This window comes from Eschrichtius robustus, chromosome 5 (genome assembly GCF_028021215.1).
Source record: "Eschrichtius robustus isolate mEscRob2 chromosome 5, mEscRob2.pri, whole genome shotgun sequence".
Classification (NCBI taxonomy): domain Eukaryota; kingdom Metazoa; phylum Chordata; class Mammalia; order Artiodactyla; family Eschrichtiidae; genus Eschrichtius; species Eschrichtius robustus.
The window spans coordinates 32,609,062-32,632,960 of record NC_090828.1 but is presented as its reverse complement, the minus strand read 5'-3'; the positions used below and the strand labels follow the sequence as shown (position 1 = coordinate 32,632,960).

General features: G+C 38.6%; 1 protein-coding gene across 5 annotated transcripts in view; it reads right to left on the bottom strand.

Moving 5' to 3' along the window:
* The window catches only part of RAPH1 (Ras association (RalGDS/AF-6) and pleckstrin homology domains 1), an 88,739-nt gene extending 65,137 nt beyond the window's left edge, over nucleotides 1-23,602 (bottom strand). For 4 of the 5 annotated variants that reach the window (XM_068544616.1, XM_068544617.1, XM_068544618.1 and 1 more), the window contains exon 1: nucleotides 23,440-23,524. The gene's annotated coding sequence lies outside the window, so the exon portion shown is untranslated. Of the gene's footprint in view, nucleotides 1-23,439 lie in introns of all 5 variants that reach the window. The other variant, XM_068544619.1, reaches the window with a different exon arrangement.
* Nucleotides 23,603-23,899: the final 297 nt, after the last annotated feature.

The window sequence follows — 23,899 nt, the reverse complement described above, 5'->3', positions numbered from 1 at the left end:
CATCTAGTGCCAAAAACTGCTCAATAAAGATGGGGACATGTCATAAGGACACAGGAGCAAGCCTGGGGGTGAGGGGGGTGGGCGGGTGTCCAGGAGCCTATTCTGGGACAATTTAAGCATCAAAATAAATTATGACAGAAAAAAGTATAACACATTGACTAAAACAAGAATCCATAAATCTATACTGATATAAATAAACATAATAGGGGAGAAAGTTCTTCCTTACAGTAGAATGCCAACTAATTAACATAGAAGAAATGACAGAAGATCACCACTGCAACCACTGCAATAACAACTGATTCAGGCAAGAACCATCAATAGATGCTAAAACTAGTGGGTGAATATTTGATACGACATTTACATATTCTCAAAGTATCACCCCACAAATTATTGGAGGGACACTGCCTTAACCAAGTTATCAAACTTAACAACATCAATATTGGGGCAAACCTTATGCTTCCTGTAATGATGCACTGAGAAGACACATTATTATTTTGTGGTATTCCTGACAAAAATTCATTACTAAATCAATCATAAGAGCCATTTTATAAAATAATTGGCCTGTAGTTTTCAAAAATGTAATGGCCAAGAGCACAAAGAAAGGCTGAAGATATGTTCCAGGTTAAGGGAAACCTAAAGAGACAGGACGACTAAATACAGTGTTTGATACTGGGACGGGATCCTGGACCCAGAGAAAAAATGTTAAGTGCATAAACAAAGCTATAAAGGACAATATTGGGACAACTGACAAAATTTGACTTATGGATTATAGATTAGATCATAGTACTGTATCAATGAAACGCTTCCTGATTTTGATAATTGTACTGCTGTTATATAAGAGAATATCTTTATTCTTAGGAAACATACACTAAAGAATTTAGGCATAAAGGGGCATAATGTCTGCAACTTATCCTTAACTGGCTCAGAAAAAAATGTGTGAGTGTGTGTGTGTAAATATGTATATAGGGAGAGAGTAATGATAAGTAGGCAAAATGTAAACACAATAGGTGAATCTAGGTAAAAGGAATATGGGAGTTGTTTGTACTCTTCTTACAACTTTTTTGTAAGTCTAAAATTATATCAAAATAAATTAAGCAAGAGAGAGAAGGGAGGCAGGGGAGATAAAGAAAAGAAAGAACAGTCTCTCTACCCTCAGGAAGTTGTAGTTTAGTCAGGAAAACAGAGCGTGAATTTTTAAAAATTCAAAAATAAACGTAAAGAAAAAAACATAGGTTGAAAACATTTTTACCAAATAAAATAATGCAGTTTAACCTAACAACCCTAAAAAACACTTGCATATTTCTCCAACATATGGTTTTCATTATGTATGCATGTGTTACCATTCCTAAATTGCATTTGCCTGGTTTACTCAGTTAACTTTTTAAGGTTAGTTTGGTCATCATAAAATTAGTTTTACTTAATGGAAATAAAAGCTTAACATCTTAGAAAAATAATTACTCATCAGATAATTCTTTCAGAGGCAAAAGACAATCATTTCCAAACTTGTAAAAATAAAGTAACTAAGTGAAAAAAAAAAGTTGGTTAACATCACAAGTAGGTCAGGAAGAAATCAGAATTCAGTTCTAAATCAAAGACTACTATTTAATCAAATAATAAGGCTAAAGCTAAATATAGACTTTAAGATGGGATTTTTAAAAGATGTTTTGATTTTTAAAATTTTGTTACATTTAGTGAGAAAAAAGGGAGTTAAACAGTGAAACACTTGTACCACCCTGCATTATTCATTAACATATTCCCTGACCTCTTGCCAACATCCAGAGATATGAAGTGCCAGAGTTGACCAAATATCCCCGACTCAACAAAGCTGAGATGTCTGCTTTCTGTTTCATCTCTCTCACAAATGTAAAAATTCTAAGAAAGACATTTGTAACACATTACTGACAGAAGATATTCAATACAGTTCCCCATACAATCAACCGATCCATCTAAAAAAGTCACATTGCTGAACTGTAATTATCACTGAGAAATTAATCAGTGTCGGCACCAGAAGGCTCAAATATTTTTCTAACTCCTCGCCCTCCTTTTCATTTTGTTGACCACTATCTTGGTTCAGATTCACAATGAATCATCCTCAGATTATTCTAGTAACTTCCTAACTGACCTCTCTTCTTTACTACATCACTGTCAGACCAATCTTCCTTAAAAACTCTTTTCAAGTCATGATTCTGCTCAAACACCCCACAAGGGTTCCCCAGGACATTCTGAATTAAGTACAAACTCTTCATCAAATGATTTCAGACCCTCTCTGACATGGCCTCAACCTAAATTCTCAACCTTATTTTCTACCCTTCAATCAACCAAAACTACTTAGTATTGTCAAAAAAACAAGCCATGCTTTCCTAACTTGGCTGTTGTTCATGTTTTCAACCTGACTAAAACATCTCAACCTGTCAAAAGACAGACAGAATACACTTCATTCCATTGAAATGACAGTAAACAATTACAAAAGGGAATTAACTCATAAAGGCAGTGAGAGCTGGAGACGGCAAAGGCATCAAAGGACCTGAGATTTTTGGCAAATTTCTGTAAGACAGAAATGGAATCATACTGGCAGATGAACCAGTGCAGGAGCCATAGTTCAAAGCAACCATTTATTCAACAAATAAACGTATTAAGCACATGCTATGTGCCAAACACTGCTCTAGAAGCTCAGGATGCAGTTATACATGTGACAAACAAGGGACCCACTAACACTGAACTTACATTTTAGTGAAGAGAGAAAATTATTAACAACAGCAACAAAGTCAGACCCATGACAACTGTGGTGATAAATAAATTAGGGTTGTGTGGAAAGTGAGCTAAATAAATTAGGGTTGTGTGGAAAGTGAGCAAGTAGCCACTTTAGATTCAATGACCAGGGAAGACCTTTCTGAGTAGTGATATTTAAAATGAGATATGAATGACAAAACAGAATCAGACATGCAAAGATCAGAGAGAAAAGCATTGCAGGCAGAGGGTACAAGTTTGCTATGTCATGGAACAGAAAGCTTAGTCTGATGAGAAGAAAAAGCCAGATCATGTAAGGATTTGTAAGCCAAGAAAAGCAGTTTGGATTTTATTCCAAGGAAGCCCTCTCGAAGGCAATGGAAGTCATCCCTCTCAAAAGGCTGCAGCAGAGGTGGGGACCATTCTTGGAGGAGTCAGAGGGTAGAGTGGGAAAAGGGAGAGAGGTGGGGAAAAGGATGCTCAGCAAGACAGCAGCCAGTATTCCCCACACCTGCAACCCCAGGGTAATGCTGGCATTTGCTTCCACGGTAAAGGAAACTAGAGAAACAACTCCTCAAGCCTGGAGGCAAACTTAAATGCCTTCAGGAATCAGGTGGCCAATATAAAGACCAGAGGCAGCCAGATGTAAACCAGTAGGGAGTGGTGGAGCCTGAGAACTAGAGGGCATATCATAGCTAAAAATATTTGAATTTTTTAAAAAGTTTATTCTGGAATTAGATAGTGGTGAAGTTGCACAACCTGTGAATATTAAAACCCACTGAAATTTACACTTTAAAAATGTGAATGTTATGTATGTATATCTTAAAGAAAACTAAAAAAAAAAAGTTTAAACACTGTGCTAAACAAAAGAAGAATTAGGTACTACTTCCTCTGAGAGGCCCATGAACTTTGTACCTCTCTATGGCATTTATCACTAATCAGCTTTGTATTGTGTGGTGGTTATTTGTGCACTTGCCTTATCACCCTCCACACCCAACTAGGTTGTAGGCTTCTAGAAAGAGACCATATGGTTCTCATTTTTCACCCCAGAGCAACTACCAAAGAATCAATTCTTCATCTGAATTTCAACTTTTTTTGTTAAATATTTCTAATTTTAGATGACTTAAAATTTAAGATGACATCTAATTTAAGATGACTCAAAGCTAAAGGTGCATTTCTTAAAAAAAAAAAAAAAAAAAAAAAAAAAGTGGCTAATTTATCCGGCTCTCAAAAATACTAACTTAAAGGAACCAACACATTTAAAATTAATTTCTCTATAATAGAGGAATGGTTTAGAAAAGAAAATTCTACAATGCATTTTAGTTTCAGCAGAATAGTTTTATATGATCTGATTCAACAGCTGTGTTATATGACTCTTTTATAAAAATTAACAAATGAGGGACTTCCCTGGTGGTGCAGTGGTTAAGAATCCGCTTGCCAGTGCAGGGGACACGGGTTCGAGCCCTGGTCTGGGAAGATCCCACGTGCCGCAGAGCAACTAAGCCCATGTGCCACAACTACCAAGCCTGCACCCTAGAGCCCTCAAGCCACAACTACTGAAGCCCACGCGCTCTAGGGCCCCTGTGCCGCAACTACTGACACCCGCGCACCTAGAGCCCATGCTCCTCAACAAGAGAAGCCACTGCAATAAGAAGCTCACGCACGGCAAGGAAGAGTAGCCCCCGCTCGCCAAAACTAGAGGAAAGCCCACGCGCAGCAACGAAGACCCAACGCAGCCAAAAATAAATTTTAAAAAAAAATTGAGTATTAGTAAGGGTTTCTGCACGTGACAGAAACCTAACTCAAACTAGCCTTAAGCAAATAATTTATTCAATTCAAAGTATAAGGAAGTTTATCAATACATTTATCACAATGTATCTCTTCTCTCAACCTCCTTTATATCGCTTTCTCTCCTTTCCAAGGTTTCATTCTAAAATTCTGTAATCCTGTTCTGCAACCTGCTTTACATACCATCGCTTTAGATTCTCCTCATTCTGTTCCATCATTTCCCTCTCTCAGTATCCTTGAAAGGAGCTAATCCAAATTCCTGCATATGAAAATCCAAAATTTATACAGTTGCTAAAACAAATGTTTAGAATTAACCAGAATTCTGAATAGAAACTCAAGGTTGGGGAGAAATCACTTTACTAGTAAATCCCACATACAGCAGTTCTGCCTCCATCTTTGCATATCTTAGTATTTTATTGTGGCAGGAGTCAGAAAACCAACCAGAGATGGCTCATTATTCCTGACATTAACCAGCCAAAAATGGAAATAAATAAGACTGATGGTCAAGATTAGTTTTGGGTAAAGAGGAGAGAGTCCATAGTTAACTGAAATTTTCAGAACGAGTTTGTGGGATGTTTAAACAATAGTTGCTAAATAAACATCCTCTAACATTTTAACACAAATTCTGGCTAACAAGAAAACTCAAGTACGTAAATCTTTCATTTTTATGCCCTAAATATGAATTAGTAAGAGCAGAAGCCTTTATTATCTAATAACACTGAAAGGCTGGTCCATTTAAGGAAAGTCTGCAAGATGTTCCTAGCCTAAGCCAGCTGGGATAAGGAGTCAGGAAACTGGAAATTCTTATTCTGCCACTAACTAGCAGAAACTATGGGCTAAATCATTTAAATCCTTAGGCCTCATTTCTTTAGTCTGGGGGAAAAAAAGGACTAGTTAAATCCAAAGGCCTCTCCCCACCCTTCTCAACCTATCCTTGATTGAAGTTCTATTATTTAATTACTGACTTCACTCTAAATCCCTTCAAATTCATCAGTCTTCTCTCTCCAGTCTTAATTCCAGAGGAAAAGCACCTCTTTTCCAGTTACTCTTTAGGCATACTGCTTAAGGGGAGGGAGAGGCTTGAGGGAGCTTGCTTTTCCACCTTCTCTGCAACCCGAACTCCCAACACAAATGAAGTCTCAGCAGGAGTCTAGAACTTGTTCAGGGTGCTTGACTTCTAATAATTTAATACTTTTAGGGTTTTTATGGGTTTCGGTTTTACCTCCCAGAATCTATTCATTTGTCTGAACAGTAGAAATGGTCATGATTACAAGAAAGAATTAAATTTGACTTACTGCACAACAAAATATGGATTCCAAGAAGTATGAAAAGTGGCTGCCAGTGACAGAATGAGCAATATCTCTGGAGTGGGCTTGCTGTACACCTAAAATTTATTTTGAATTCAACTATCTTAAAATTTCATATTAATTTTACATTCTGCTCTATAAGTTAAAATAGAAAAAGTGTTTACAACTGCCTATCATCAAATAAATTTAGAGCTCCAGGGGAATGGTGACATTTATTCTATGGTTCTGCATTCCCAACCCCTCTGAATCCCTAACCCTGTGTGCACTTGCACAGACACACCTAGGGGAGTCTGGGAGTACACTGCTCTAGTTTGAAAAAGCAGGAAAGCAGGTGGTATCACTTCCATCTTTTTATAATGAGGAAACTGAAGTTCAAAGAAAGTCTCAGAGAGAGGAAAGATTAAAAACATTTACCTGGGACTTCCCTGGTGGCGCAGTGGTTAAGAATCCGCCTGCCAATGCAGGGACACGGGTTCGAACCCTGGTCCGGGAAGATCCCACATGCCGCGGAGCAACTAAGCCCGTGTGCCACAACTACTGAGCCTGCACTCTAGAGCCTGCGAGCCACAACTACTGAGCCCGTGTGCCACAACTACTGAAGCCCGCGTGCCTAGAGCCTGTGCTCCGCAACAAGAGAAGCCACTGCAATGAGAAGCCCGCGTACCACAACGAAGAACAGCCCCCCTCGCCACAACTAGAGGAAGCCTGCACGCAGCAACAAACACCCAACGCAGCCAAAAATAAAATTAATTATTTTAAAAAGTAAATAAAATAAAAAAACATTTACCTGTTCTTTATTAACCTCTCAATAAAATTTAAACAGAAAATTTAAATTTTATTAAAATTTAAGTTTTTTAAAAATAAAAATAAAACCCAATAACTTCACTAATCTTCCTACAACCTTAAAGAAACCAGTAACAATGCCTAACCATTATAAGTTTTGGCTAAACAGAATGTGGGGTTAAAAAAAAAGGGGGGGGGGAGGTTTCAAAATATCAGTGATTCTCATCTCACCACATTGGCCAAATCTAATAATGGTCAGGTAGTGTTAAGTTTGGTGCACTGTTTTTGATCATAGCTAAAAGGTTCACATGACTGGAGCCATATCCACAATATACAAAAAAGAAGACATTCTTGGTTGCAATTTGTCATTCCACAGGTGGCTAAGTGGTGTCCTTTCTTCCATCACTGTTTCATATGCATTCCCAGATGAAGAAAATGAACTTCTTGATTTGGTTAAGAGCTGGGGCTCTCCAGTTATTAGACTACCTGATTTGAATACTGAATAGCTCCATGAACTTGTATTAGTCCTTTTACATCTTCCTAAACCTGTTTCCTCATTTGTAAAATCATCCCACATCCTTATGGTGAAGCATACATGAAATAATCTACATTAAAGACTACAGTGTCTGGCGTATAGGTAACATCTACTGAGGGCCTCCTATTTTCACTGTGGTCCAGCTTCTATCAATGATGCTTTTTTTACTTCTCTATTTGAGAAGGTGGTTGATGAAAACATTTAAAAGGGTTTAAACACCATTGGCAGATTTACTTAAAATCAGATTTAATAATTTGGGCATAGAAAAAAATGATAAACTGCTACAGTGGTCTTTCAGAGGCTGTCACAGGGAGGAATGCCTTTGACTTTGTTAAACCATGTCTGAAACAGATAAGCAAAATAGAAATATCTACTATAGCAAAAAGAGATCCCTTGCATTTAATCTTCACATTTGAGAGCAAGATGATCCATTTGACCATCTCCAAGATATCTGTTTAAATGGTTAAAGATAATGTTCATATCAACTATACTTCAATAAAAAAATAGTGTTCACAACCAACTGAGTAGAAGAGTTTCCAATCAATACAAAACATATCTAAGCTCCATCTATTTTTCAAGATCCAACTTAAGTTCACTCTCATGAAACTGCCCTGATGACTACAGCATGTATGTTCTTTTAAATTTCGTGTTTTTACTTAGTCATATCACACTATTTAGCACTCTAGTATAGACTACCACTGTTTTCTGTTGATATCATAGACTTTGAATAGAAAGAGAGGAGGGAAGTTTCAAAATGTTAGTGAGTCCATAGGGAGGTGGTGTGGCACTGGTAAATACACGTGGAGTACAGGCAGAAGGCTTGAAGCCTCTCTAATAAGTTGCCATGAAGCTTTTAATATATGCCTGAGGTCCGTCCAGTACATTCTAATTATTGGGAGACTAGGATGGAGTCCACATATTTGTACATTTTAAATGCTCCAAAGAACAGAGACAGCAGGGTTAAAGATTACTTTTTAACCTTCATTCTTAAAGGCAGTGGCATTTGAACGTATCTATAACTTCCTCATCATCTGTAATGAAATTTTTTCAGATAAAAGAAGGTGGATGAAATTTTGTTCATCAGAATTTCAGCTGGGGATCAGTAAACCTACCTGATAGAGTAAGATTGATGATAGTTTCCAAATGACTGCAACAATATCCCCAGTCTCATTTGCTCTTCTCACAACAATCTGCCTTAACACTCTTCCTATTGAGAGGTAAAGTCTATGTTCCCTTCCCTGGGCTCTGGGGAGGACCTATGAACTATGGAGGAAGTGATGCTGAGTGACTTAGGGGACTAGATCATCAAAAGTGCTAACAGCTTCCTCCTCCTGTTTCTCTTGGAAAGCTGCTGTCGGAACCCACCATTATGCTGTGACGAAGCCCAGGCCACAGAAGGAGGCTAAGTGTAGAAAGTAGCCCACAGCCGCAGCTGAGGTCCCAGCTTCAACCACCAGACAGGTAAGTGAGGAATCCAGCTCCAGTTGCCCCTGACCGGAACTGCATGAGACATTCCCAGTGAGAACCATCTAAGCCTGGGCAAGCCCCAGAACCATTCGAAATAATAATAAAATGATTGCTGCTGTCTTCAGCCACTAAGTTCTGGGGTGATCCACTGCACAGCAGTAGACAACACAACATAGTGCTACTCCTTGTGAAAAATACATTGAGAGTGGGGGACTAAAGTTCTGAGAAAGCTCTACAGGATAAAAAAATGGTGGCAGGTCTGAAGAGCTGGCTGGGGAAAGTAGCCACAGATGGGGTGCAGAGGCTGTAAGATGGTAAAAGGCTACACACATCATGTGATTTCTCCCTTGTAAACCTCCAAATGGTCAATAAAATCACTAAATTTATGAGACCCTTGGCTCATAAAGGAAAGAACTTTGTGCCCACAAGGACTAGGGGCAAAGATACAGGAGCAGAGAGATGAGACAATAAGGAAGTCAAGTCAGAAGTCATAGCGAGAGAACTGGACGTTCACAGGCTAAAATACACCTAAATCGTGCAGAGGGACTCCAAGTGAATTCTTAGGCTAAAAAGTTAGCTTTCTTTTTCAGTTAAAAATAGATCCAGAGTTGAGTTTCTTTATAATAAAAACTACCACTTTTTTGCCATTACTTGCATGCTTCTCACTCAGAAGACCAGAAAAACCAAAGCTTAAATATTACCATTTAAGAATAAATACTGACAGGATTCTAGGTTCACACAGAATTAAGTCTGTGTTTATCTGTACTAAAAAAGTACAGCTATTTTTCACTTAAGATTACTACTTAGCAAGAAATAATGTCGTTCATCCAACAAATACTTAGTGAAATACTACTATGAGTCGGGCACTGTACAGAAAAACACAAAGAATACAGCTATTTAAAGGGTAGACATGGTCCCTGCCTTCAGGCAGTTTTATTACAATCTCCAACAGAGAACAGAACTTTTACATCTTTTATATTCTTTACTTTTAAAATTAATGTGCCTACATGTTACAATATTTTAAACTGGAAATGTTTATTATTATACACATACACACACAGTAGGGAAAAGGGTTAGAGAAGACAACTTTTGTAGGAATAATACACTCAGAATTTCCACAGTAAATCATTTCTACTCTTATGTCATAAGCAGTCATCAGTTGTTGAAATGAAAAAAATTACTACTGGATATTACATTTTTACTTGACTGTACATGATTTAAAAAATTAAATGTTTCCCCAAAAAGCTCACAAGAAGTAAAATCAGTCAAGGGTTCTGTTAGCCAAATAATCATCTAAATTATCTACACAGATGTCACAACATAGAGTTAATGCATTTTAGGCAATTCTCCAATATCAGTCTTACAGCCAGGACAGATAATACTTCTTTAGACAAACCACTTATACCCCACTGTGAATAAACATAAACAACAATGCTTTCAAAACTCTTTAAAAGTTTTAATGTGTGATTAGAAAACATTTCTTAATGGATATTTGAAAGAATACAATTTCCAAGGATAAAAAGTTTCACTGAATATGCTACAGAACCTTGTGCTCCCATCCTAATAACAATATTTCTAAAAACATACTAAAGAAAAAAATATTATCCATTTCGTACTCACCAAGTTGGCAAAAACAGTAAGTCTGATAAAACCAGGGGGGGGGTGGAGGGCTTCCCTGGTGGCGCAGTGGTTGAGAGTCTGCCTGCTAATGCAGGGGACACGGGTTCGAGCCCTGGTCTGGGAAGATCCCACATGCCGCGGAGCAACTGGGCCCGTGAGTCACAACTGCTGAGCCTGCGCGTCTGGAGTCTGTGCCCCGCAACGGGAGGGGCCGCGATAGTGAGAGGCCCGCTCACCGCGATGAAGAGTGGCCCCCGCTTGCCGCAACTAGAGAAAGCCCTCGCACAGAAACGAAGACCCAACACAGCCAAAAATAAATAAATAAATAAATAAACAAATAAACAAAAAACCAGGGGGTGGGGAGGATGTGGAGCAATGAGAACATTGCTGGTCGGGACATATACTCCCCACCGCTTTGGAGAGCCTTCTGGAGATTATGCACCTTATGATCCTGCGATACCACTTCTAAGTGCCCAAACACGTAAGATACAAGCACCGGGAGAAACGTAAAAGGATGTTCACTGTGGCATCCTATCTATCTAACTAACCCTCCTCAAAAGAGGAATGGAAAAACTGGCTTATTCTGATAAAAAGAATGAACTGGATCTACAAGAACCAGTACTAATAATTTCAAACCACACAGTTGAGTAAAATATGCAAATTTTAGAAGATATAATTTATTGTTTCTATAAAATTCAAAAGCACAGACAGTAATAAGTAAAATGTTATGGACACACATTTGTTAAATGCACTAAAATATGCACCAGAATAATACAAATTGTTATCTGGGGAGGATTTTTATTTTATCTGTTACTTCTCCTTCAACAAATTATTTGAAGCAAAATATAAACAATGATTACTCCTGGTGATGAGTATGTAGATGTCTATCATATTTTACACTTCGGTTTAAAACTTTTCCGACTTTAAAACAATGTTAGAAAGTCATTAAAAATACGGACAAAGATTGTGAACAAGTATGCTCATTAAAGCCAAATATTAAACACACACACACACACACACACACACACACACGGAAGGGGAAAGGCAACTAAATATCCCACAAGAAAAGAAAAACTGAGTAAATTCAAGTGTGTTTTATTGTCCATCCTGGATTATAATGCAGATGTTGTAAATTATTCATAAAGCATTTAATGCATGGGAAAATGCTAGTGATATAGCATTTATATGAAAGAAGAACTAAATTATGCATACTATAATGAGCTATATAAACAGGCACGTGCACACACACACACACACGAGCAAATATACCAAAAATTTTAACTGTAATCAGTTCCAGGTGGTAGGATTATGTTTTATTTTCTTCTTTATACATTTCTGAGAGTTGCATATTTCCATTAGTATTATTAATGAAAGGGGGAAGAAAAAGGCAAACTACAAAATGCAAACTCAAAATGCAAACTCCTCTGGTAAGAACTAATGCCCCAATTAAACTGATAAGATTCTGTTTTACTTCTGATTCTAAAAATACTAGGCTATGCTAATAAAGATAAGTCTCTTTAAATATTAATATCCACAACCATACAAGTCAAAAGAATTATGCCAATAACTATAAAGCTGTAAGCTTCTGCTTTAATGTTTCTAAAGACATGTTTCAGTCTCCTCTATTTGTAGCACTGTCACATCAGAACAGGTGGTCCCTTCATCTATGCATTAGATAAAGGTTATCAAATGGAAAATCTCCATACCAAACCTTTACTTATAAAAATAAGCTTGTGTAAAGTATGATTTGGCTGTAAAAAAAAAAAAAAAAACTGATACAAATAGGACAGCAAGCAGTGTTTATTCTATGCCAAGTGAAAAATATAAAATACTGCTGAGAGAAATTAGAGATCTAAATAAATGGACAGATATACCATGTTAATGGATTGGAAGATACTATATTGTTATAAGCCAATTCTCCCCATATTGAACTAGGTATCCAATTTAATTATAACACATATCCCAATATCTAATTCTAAAATTTATATGGAAAGGCAAATGACCTAAAATAGTCAAAACAATCTGTGAAAAGAACTTGGGGGATATCCTCTACCTTGACTTCTTACTCACTATAAGGCTAAGTAAGCAAGACAATGTAGTTCTAGCAAAAGAAGAGAGAATTACATCAATCTAACAGAATGGAGAGTACAGAAACAGACCCACACTGATTGTCAAATATTTTCAATGAAGATGTCAAAGTAGGAAAGGAGGAAAGGAAAGGGGGTTTTCCTCAGCTTTACTGAGATATAATTGACAAAAATGGAAAGCACTTTTTTTTTTTTTTAAACAAATGATGCTGGAACAAATAGATATTGTATAAACATGGGATGGGGGGTGGGGTTCGACCTCTACATCACACCATAAACAAAATGGATCACAGACTGAAATGTGAAAGCTAAAATCCTAATGCTCCTAGGAAAAAACATAGGGAGATATCTTTACAACTTTAGTGTGGGCCAAGGTTTATTAGGACAAAGAAATCACTAACCATAAAAGGAAATATTGATCATTTTGATGAAGTGCAATATCAAAACTTCTGCTATGTGAAAGACACCACTAAAAAATAAACAGGGAAGCCACAGACTAAGAAAAAACATTCACAAATATATCTGATAAAGGACTTGTACCTAGAATATATAGAGAACTGCTACAACTAAATAAAAAAAAGGTAAAACAACCCAGTTTTTTAAATGGGCAAAAGACTTGCACAGTCACTTCCCAAATGGCTAATAAGAACATGAAAATTCGCTCAACATTATTAGTAATCAGGGAGATGCAAATTAAAAGCATAATGAGATACCACTATGTATCCATTCCAGTGGCTAGAATGAAAACGACTGACGATACCAAGTGCTAGGATGTAGAGTAATTAAAATTGTCATATAATGCGGTTGGATACATAAAATGATACAGGTTAGGAAAAGTTTGCCAGTTCCTTAAAAAATTAAAAATACATGTACCCTATATAACTCAGCATGTCCTCATAGTATTTATCCAAGAGAAATAAAAACATATTCATGAAGATATATGTGTACATATGTCTGTCTCCATTTGTACAAAATGTCATAGCGGCTTTATTAGTAAAAAGCTAGACATGAAAGCAGCCCAAATAGCTATCAACAGGTGAACGGATAAAGAAAATGTGGCATATACACATAATATAATACCATTCAGTAATAAAAAGGAACTTAATCCAAACAACAATATGGATCGATCTAAAAATCATTATTCTATTATATCAATCTATAATCATTATTCTCTGAATCATTATTCAGAGCCCAGCTGTGGGGAAGGTGGCCACTTGGTCCTGACTCAACCCGTTGAAAAGCTGTGCAATAACCTGCCAGGTCCCTGTGTGCGTGTAACTTATCGGATGGTTCAGTCTGGTAAAGCTGTGGGAAAGAACATGTGATTCTTTCTTTTAAATGTTAAAATAAAGACTTTTGTATACACTTGTTAAAAAAATCATTATTCTGCATAAAAATAAACCAGACTAGAGAGAGAGAATGACTGAAAGAGAACACTGTATGATTCCATACATCAAATTCTAGAAAATTCAAACTAATCTACAGTGACAGGTTGCACGGAGACAGAGGTGGAGGGGAGCATGACTGGCAAAGGGAGGTGAAGAAACTGGGGGCTGATGAATATGTTCCCTATCTTGACTGCAGTGATGGCTTCACAGGTGTATGAAAACTTATCAAACAGTATCCTTTAATGCGTGCAGTTTATTATGTGGAAACTATACCTCAATAAAGTAGAAAAAAATTTTTAAAGAAACAAGCAAACCAAACAACTTTACAGCAAAATTAGAGTTAGGAGTCAAGGCAGTGGCTACCCATGACAGGGCAGTCGTATAGAAAAGCAAATATGAGGAGGGTTTCTGGCACACTGGTAATTTTCTTTTTCATCTACGTTCTGGTTACACAGGAGTATTCAGGTTGTAGAAGTGTGCGTTTATGATACATGTGTATATTGTTCTTCAAATACAAGTCTTTAAAAAGAGGAACATCTACGTATGACCTAGCAATTCCACTCCTTTATCCAAGAGAAATGAAACATTTGTCCACAAAAAGACTTGTATAAAAATATTCATGGCAGTTTTCTTCACAGTAGTCCCAAACTGGAAACAGTCCAGGTGCCCATCAACAGGAAACTGGATAAACAAATCTATGGTACATTCAATATTCGTACAATTGCATATATTACTCCACAGTAAAAAGAAACAAACTACTGATACACGCAATAACATGGATGGATCTAAAAACATCATGCTGAGGGAAAGAAGTCAGAGACAAAGGAACACATACATATGATTCAACTAATACAAAATTCTAGAACAGGCAAAATGTATCTGTGATGAAGCAACTGTGGCTGCAGTTGCAGAAGTAGAGAAGAAAGGAAAAGATAAAGGGTAGAGTCATGGAAATGTTTTCTATCTTGCTAGAGATTCGAGGAAAAAAATGCTCACTATGGACATGGAAAAATTATGTCTATCAACACTACTGAATTACGAAATTAAATTTTAAATGGGTACTTTTAATTCACCCTAATTCCTGAAAGCATAATGTAAAATCCAAACTGAAGCTTCTAAAATAAGCTAATAACTTCAATTGTGGTAAAGAATAAATTTTATTGGGCTTCCCTATGGTGCAGTGGTTAAGAATCCGCCTGTCAATGCAGGGGACACGAGTTAGAGCCCTGGTCCGGGAAGATCCCACATGCGGCGGAGCAACTAAGCCCCTGCGCCACTACTACTGAGCCTGCACTCTAGAGCCCACGTGCCACAACTACTGAAGCCTGCTCGCCTAGAGCCCGTGCTCCACAAGAGAAGCCACCGCAATGAGAAGCCCGCACACCGCAACGAAGAGTAGCCCCTGCTCGCCCCAACTAGAGAAAGCCCGCAAACAGCAACGAACACCCAATGCAGCCAAAATAAATAAATAAATAAAATTTTTTAAAAAGAATAAATTTTATTAAGGTCTCACTTTGTTGAAATTTATCTATTTTTCTTCCACAAACATTTCTTTCTAATTAGTAAGAAAATCAGAATGTCTTGTCCCAAGTGCTTTACTTTTAAGATAGCTTCATACAAGTATATTATACACTATGAAATGGAGCTTAATATAAAAGGTTCATTATTACCAACAGTACTTCAATAAGATTGTAGAGCGATTTCCAAATCGGAGGTGATTAGAACCCAGGAAGTATGAGTGATGATCCATTAGGGTATAAGAACAACATATTAGGAGTTCTATTTAATCTTTACCTTAATACACATATGTATTTCAAGTACCATATAATGTAATACCATATAATACATGTGTATCCTTAACACAGAAAACGACACTGGCCTCTTCATTATGGCCACCTGTCAGACAGTCACACATCACACTTTACGTATGTAAAGTAGTCTAAGTATTCTGGTACTAAGTGACTCTAAATATTTGGAGGGAAGAGTGATAGTATTTGCTGGAATCTTTTTCAAAAATGAAATAAAGAATGCACCTTTTTGTAAATTGCTACAAGAGACTGGTGTTCCAGGGAAGACATATTCTTACGGTAAATGATTTCCTTAATAGAAACAATATTTTATGGAAAAACTGTATTATCTAATCCTTCATGAAGCAGCTGCTTTGACCTCAACAAAAGAAAGTTGGGGCAGGGGAAGTAAGGTTTAACCTCAAATGCAACTACTGCAGCAAAAGAGAAGCTCAAGCAGAAAGAGCACCGAGTGATACAGAATGTTGCTGATGTAGTTGAGGAGTGACCATAAGTATTTTACACCAAACAGGTTTATTGGTTGTCTCATGGCAAAGTATTTTAAAAGAGTTGTCAAATTTAAAGATGAGTTAAGCATTTATCTTTCACACACACACACACAAAAAGTCTAAATTTGCTGACTTTCTGTGATAAGTGACGGTTAGCAGTATGCTACCTAGCAGTTGTTTTTAAAAACAAAAACATAGTTAATCTATGTGTACCTTAAAGGTAAATGAAGCATTTTTTTAGTAAGAAAATAACTGTATTTCAAAAGAAGTCAATGTGTGTCATCTTGAATACTCATACCTGCACACTCTAAACACAGAGAAACCATTTTCTAACTCTTTAAATGCCTTCCATACATAGTTTCTCTGGATTTTTGAATACATTTATTAAAAACATATAAATGCAAATCCTCACATTGGTTTGCACAGAAAGGGCAAACTTTGCTAGCCAAATCTGCATAACTGATGGATAGAAATTAAACAATGAGTATCTCCATTTAGAAAGTACAGCCAAAGAGGCAGTTATTCTTTTGGGGTACGTGTCCCTGCATGAGCTGCCTTTTAGCTAAGACAAGCATTAAAACCAAGTACCAAAATAAACAAATTTAAGATCCAGACTTTGGAATTTCTGTATTACTAAGCAGTACAACCAAGATTTTTCAAACATAATGCACTGTATTCATTACGCTTGCTTTAAAAAACAAATATTTATTTTAAAAATTTAGGGTAAACAAAAAGGTTTTTGAGCCATTACTAACATTTATAAAGAACTCTATTCACAGATAAAGAGGATCACTGATTCCCTTCACAAGTCTCTAAAGTCATTTGTTACATTATAAAATAAACCAAATAAGGCGAGAAAGAATTGTTCTTTATAAATAAAATAAACATTATTAGATTTTTATGGATCCTTTCAGGAGATGTAACACCAACCATAAAGAATTCTTCAAATGATGGCTTTCATTAAAACCTTTATTTATTTATTTATTTATTTATTTAGGGCTGTGTTGGGTCTTCGTTGCTGTACGCGGGCTTTCTCTAGTTGCAGCGAGCGAGGGCTACTCTTCGTTGCGGTGTGCAGGCTTCTCATTGCGGTGGCTTCTCTTGTTGCGGAGCATGGGCTCTAGGCAGTGTGCTTTTCAGTAGTTGTGGCATGTGGGCTCAGTAGTGGTGGCTCAGGGGCTCTAGAGCGCAGGCTCAGTAGTTGCGGCACACGGGCTTAGTTGCTCCCCAGCATGTGGGATCTTCCCGGACCAGGGCTTGAACCTGTGTCCCATGCATTGGCAGGCAGATTCTTAACCACTGCGCCACCAGGGAAGTCCTCATTAAAACCATTTTTATTGCATTTCTATTATATTTAAGGGACTGAGAGACATTTCAGATGAGTAAAACTAGATCCAATACTCCAGAATCGGGGATTTAAGACAGTATACAATTATTTACAATATAGGGCAAATCAAGTAAGGTCTAGAGGAATGAAGAGGACGGCAATGAATTCTACTTACTATCAAACAGCTTCACAAAGGTGTGTGGCAATGGAACTGGGACTCAAAGGATGAGTAGAATTTTGACTAGAAAAATTAGGGAAAATAAACTATGCATGGAACCATGGATAGAGGCACGCACAATCTGGGATACATAAAGAATATATTTGTATTTTCAAGTCACATTGTTAGTTATTTTGCTGTACTGACTTAGCTAACACTCTTCTTCAAACATATCAAACTTAGTAAGATCATTCTAAAATTGATTTCAAAAAAAGCATTCAATTTTCAAGTACAATTAAAAAACTGTACTTACTATTGTAATTCTACAATATTTGGGCCTATTCAATATGTTCACGCTTCTAATTTTCTCCAGATTTCACCATCCTTCATCAGGGGGCTTACATTTTTAGTGCTACACAAATGACAAGACATCAATTATGGGCCACGCAGTCTTGCTTTTCTTCTCATGTTAAGGGATGACTTGTCCCTTCTTTTCCAAGCCTAACAAACCCCAGTCCCTTCTGTTTCTTTTTACACTCTGCTCCCTTAAATTACTTTCTCTACTGATTCTTGTATCCTGCACTTAAACTAGTATCCTCTCTATTTTGGAGGGGAGAATACCTATTTCTTTGATTTCTCCATTATGCGTAGCTCTGCCTAAAGCAGAGTAACAGTATACATTTTATGAACAGCAGAACACATACGTTTTAAAAAGTCAATTTATAAGTTATGAGTGATGTATTTTAAGACATCTGCCCCAGAGTGTGGTAAATACTGTATCTTAAAATAACAGTGATAAGAACATAGGATGAAGCTTAGACATCATATAATCTGGCGGGTTTCTAATATTTCACAACAAAACTTTTCCAGAAGAAATCTTATGCAGCATGGCAAATATATATAACTGCAAAAGCACTGCTAATACCATTTTATGTTCAAATATAATTTATTTAAAACTCAAAGAGACAAATGAGGGTTAGAGATGTTTGTTAGTCTTGACACCAAAGCAACCCATTTACTTCTGCAAAATTTTGTTTTTATTTCACTCAGATAAGTAGTTGCAAGTAGGTAGCAGCGTTTGTTTTGTTTTCTTAGTAGCTTTTAATGGTTTGTTTTGCAGTCCCAGGATATGCTTCAATTAAATTGATTTGAGAAATTTTTTAAATAAGAATTTTTTTCTTTCAAACTGAGTTAGTAACAGTATCTAAAAACTGCTTACAAGGCAAACAAGAAAAACCTAAAACTTGCAATGAGCTACAAAATATCTATACTGTAACATGATATCAGGACTTAGTGTTACATGTTCATTTGTTACTAAACAAATTGACTTACACAGGATGAGTATACCCCCAAAGGAATGGGCTTGAGTCTTGCCTGTCATTTAACCAAACGCAGTTTATATGCCATAGTAATGTACTGTTTAGACAACTCTATATGAATAGACATGCACAGGACTGAATTTTTGAAAAACTTACTTCCTTACCCATTTAAAATTCACAAATAATCAGAGATAGTAAAAGAAGCTTTATTCTAAGGAATGCTTCCCCCCTCTACAATTAAGCAGGTGTAACCAATGCAGCACTACTGTTTTCAATGTGAGAAAATTTTATATATATGTACACGAGGGTGCCAAGACCATTCAACGGGGAAAGGACAGTTCTTTCAAAAATGGTGCTGGAAAAATTGGATATCCACAAGCAAAAGGATGAAGTTGTACCCTTATCTAAAACCATATGCAAGTATTAACTCAAAATGGATCAAAGAGCTAAATATAATAGCTAAAACTATAAAACTCTTAGAAGAAAACACAGGGGAAAGGCTTCATGACGTTGGATTTGGCAATGATTTCTTGGACACCAAAAGCACAGGCAACAAAAGAAAAAATAGACGAAGTGAACATCATTAAAATGAAAAACTTTTAGACATGAAAGGACACTATCAACAGAGTGAAAAGGCAACCCACAGAATAAGAGAAAATATTTGTAAATCATGGATCTGAGATTAATATCTAGAGTATATAAAGAATTGCTACAACTCAACAATAGCAAAACAACCCGATTTTTAAAATTGGCAAGGACTTGGATAGACATTTCTACAAAGAAGATACACAAATGGCCAACAAGTACATGAAAAGATGCTCGACATCACTAATCATTAGAAACATACAAATCAAAACCACAATGAGATACCACTTCACACTCATTAGGATGGCTATTATCAAAAACACAGAAAATGACAAGTGTTGAGGTGAGGATGTGGAGAAACTGAAACCCTTGTGCTGGCAGGAGTGTAAAATGCTGCAGCTGCTGTAGAAAACGGTGTGGCAGTTCCTCAAAAATCCAACACAGAATTACCATATGATCCAGCAATTCCACTTCTGGGTATATACCCAAATGAAGTGAAAGCAGGGACCTGAGTAGATATGTGTACACCAATGTTCAGAGCAGTATTACAACAGCGAAGAGGTGGAAACAACCAAATGTCCATCTACAGATGAATAAACAAAATGTGGTCTATACATACAATAGAATATTACTCAGCCTTAAAAAGTAATGAAATTCTGATTCATGCTGCAACATGGATGAACCTTAAAGATACTGTGCTACAGGGAGATCAGCTCAGTGCTCTGTGACCACCTAGAGGGGTGGGATAGGGAGGGTGGGAGGGAGACGCAAGAGGGAGGGGATATGGGGATATATGTATATGTATAGCTGATTCACTTTGTTATAAAGCAGAAACTAACACACCATTGTAAAGCAATTATACTCCAATAAAGATGTTAAAAAAATAATAAAATAAAATAAAAGGTTTAATTATGCCCCCCCAAAATAAATAAAAATAAATTTGATATTCAAAAAAAAGATACTGTGCTAAGTGAAATAAGCCAGATACAAAACAAAAACAAATACTGCATGATCCCATTTATATGAAGTATCTAGAGTAGTCAAAATCACAGAGACAAAGTAGAAAAGTGGTTACAAGGGGCCAGAGGGAAAGGGGGTGGGGAGTTAATGTTTAATGGGTAGTGTTTCAGTTTGAGAGGATGAAAAAGTTCTAGAGATGGACAGTGATGATGGGTGCACAACTATGCGAATGTACTTAATACCACTGAACTGTACAATTAAAAATGGTTAAAATGGTAAATTTTATGTGGTATATTTTACCACAATTAAAAAAAATTGCGTGTGTTATTTATTTTATTATGGTGGCAATATAGGAATGTAGTTAAGAACACAAGCTTAAGAGTTATGCTGCCTGCTTTCAAACCCAGCTCTGCCACTTTGTAGCTCTGTAGTCTGTGCCTGTTTTTTCACATATTTACAGAACCTACATCACAGGATTATAGCAAGGATGAAATAAGTCAATACATGTAAAGCACTTAAAACAGTGCATCTCAAAAAGTAGTTGCTTTTTATTATTCTGGGTTTAAAACACAATTTTAATGCAATTAAATTCAAACATCTGGAGAACCTCTGAAGGTCCTCTTCAAAATTCTAGAGTTCAGTAAAACACAGATTGAAAACCAGTGATTTAACCCAAATTTCTCACTTTATAGGGAAAGGAATTGAGAGTCCAAGAAAAGTGATTTGCTTGAGGTCACATATCTTGTTTTGCTAATATTAATTTTCCTAAAATAAGTGTTTGAGATCAACAATACTAATGTTGACATTCAACTACTTCAGAACCAAGGCAAAGTCATGAGATTTTATAATGTGTGTCCAAGAATCTGTGAATAATATTGTGATAGCCATCCACCATGCTAATGTAATAAATAATTATGCATGGGGTGGGAAGCAAAAGGTAGCAAAACCAAAAGAAAAGCCATTTTAATTCTTGTTAAAGACAATGGTTAAAAACACCTCTTCCGAAAATTAAGTGTTAAAATATTTGTGAAAACAAACGATACTGATCAAGAGTTTGAGACACACCCAATATGTGCCCACTACTCCATATCTTTCAGCCAGTTACTCACTATATAATCTTAGTAAGACCTCTGACTCTGACATATCAGAGGCCTTTTCTGCCAAATAGAACTATTATTCATCACAAGGAACTAGCTACAAATAATTCTTTATTAAATTCAAACAGGAGAGAGAAGCAGTCCAAATACCACAAAATGTCTCATCCAAAAAATCATGTATTGAGCTTTGTAGACATTTCTGTACTTACTTGAAGAGACTAAATCTGGTTTCTGGTAAATTCACAACACAGAAAGCAAAATAACAGAGACAATCTTTGAAGGTCAGACTCAACAAGAGCTAAAAAGCCTTTGCGTGTCTCTAATTTTGCCCTTCCCCCATTGCTCTTCCTCAATTCCTCCACCTCTACTAGGAATGTCCTCACCCTGCCCATCTACATCAGCTGAAATCCTACCCATCCTTAAAGGTTCCACTTAAATGCCACAGCTTCCATGAATTTTCCCCCAGTGCTCCCAATTTAGAATGATTCCCTCGCCTCTTCACTTCCCCATTTTGCACCTCTCCTTCAACATTTTATTATATAATGCATTGCATTACAATTACCTACATTCACTTCTTCTCCCACCTTCCCCCAAGAAAATCTCGGGAGCAGTAGGCTAGGGAGAAAAGGAATTAACATTTGTTAAAACACCTTGGTGCCCTGCAAGGTGCTAGGCATTTTGCATACATTATCTCATTTAATCCTTTGACAGCCATCTCGGGAGGTAAGCAGGTGGTCTTAGTTATTCCCATTTTACCGATAGAGAACCGTACTGTTGAGAGTTCAACAGCTTATCCAACGTCACACTACCAGCCAATTCCAGTGCTTACAGCGCCCCTGGTTTCCCTGGCTTCAAAAAGCTCTTTCCACCACTATATGCTGCATTCTTGTTCACTTTATGGCCCCCACCCTGCCTAACAGATAGTAGGTATTCCATAAATACTTGCTGAATTTAATATTCCTACGGACTCACTACCACCCTTTTAATAACCCCATCACGCCCCATCCCTAGCCGGTAACCTTTACTGTTCCTTTACCGCGGACTTCACACACACAGGCAGCTCTCCACATCACCAAGACAAATGCTGCCGACAACACCAACCCTCATCTGGAGGCTAAGTGAAGAACCGTTCAATTCGCTCAGATTTCCCCAACTGCCCTTCCCACAGAATATATGAGATACACACAAACAGGTCACATTTGATGTAACGCTTACACCCTTCCCCAAACCTCTTATTTCATACTAAGCCACGTCTTCATGCTTATAAGCAATGACTTAACGCGGTTTCCAGCTCACACCGCGGGGACACCCTAAGACGCCGCCTGAATAAGAAACCGCATCTTTCAAACCGTCTTAAAACGAAGGCATCCTAATACTATTACACTGCCTTCCTTCTCCCCCCTCCCCCCCCCCGCATGAACTGCAGTTTGGATTTCCGGCGGGAATGCACACAGACGCAGAAGAGATGGGCTCAAAAGCAATGGAGCAATTACTCAGCCTGCTTAATTAGAAAGAAGACACAGAAGGTGCCCCGCCTTCCTAAATCTCTGCACTGAACTCATTTACGAAAGATGGGGAGCATTGAAACCCGGGGAACCCCAGACACCGAGTCACTGGTTTCTGTGGCTAGTCGGGGGAATAGTCCTTTCCTTTCCGCGGTCCCGGGCCACCAGTCACCGGTGCCGGGTCTGAGAAGCCCAACCGCACCCTCCCCAGGCGGCCCTGCATCTCATTGTCTCCCTCCGTCGCGGCCCCCAGGGGCGCAGGGTACAGCCCAGGCCCCGCCGACCCCCAAACACCGGCCGGCCGCCTGCCGGGCAAGGTCCGACCAGCCCCGTCCCCGGCCTCGGCCGCGGCCGCGACCCCGCCCCAGGCTCGGCCGTCCGCACCGCGCCCGGATGGCGGGGCCGGGCGCCGGGAAAATGGAGGCGGGAGCGACGGCAACGCTTCCCAGCCCCGCGCCCGGCCGGGCCCGAGAGCGAGGCTGAGCACTCACCGTGGCAACGGCTCGGTCCTCCGGCGGGCCCGGCTCCGGGGCGGCCCCGGGCTGGGCAGCCGCCGCTCGCGCTCGTCCAGCCGCCGCCGCCGCCGCCGCCGCCGCCGCCTCCTCCTCCCCAGGCGCGGCGCTCCTTCTCCGGAGACGCCGCGAGGGTCCGCAGCTCCCGCGCCGCGCGCTCCGTGACTGACTGACTGACCGACCGCCCTGGCAGCGGCGGCGGGGGCTGGGCGGAGCGCGCGGCGGGCGGGGCGGCCGCAGCGCCCAGCGGCGGCGGATCCGAATGCAGCCGCGTCCGGCCGAGACGCAGAAGGCGGGGCTGAGGGTCGGGCGGCTGCCGGGCTGACCGACTCGAGCCCGACCGCTCGCTCCCCCCACTCCCGCCCGCCACCCGCCACCCGCCACCCGCCACCCGCCACCCGCCACTCACTTCCGGCGCAGGCAGCCGAGCCCGCCCCTC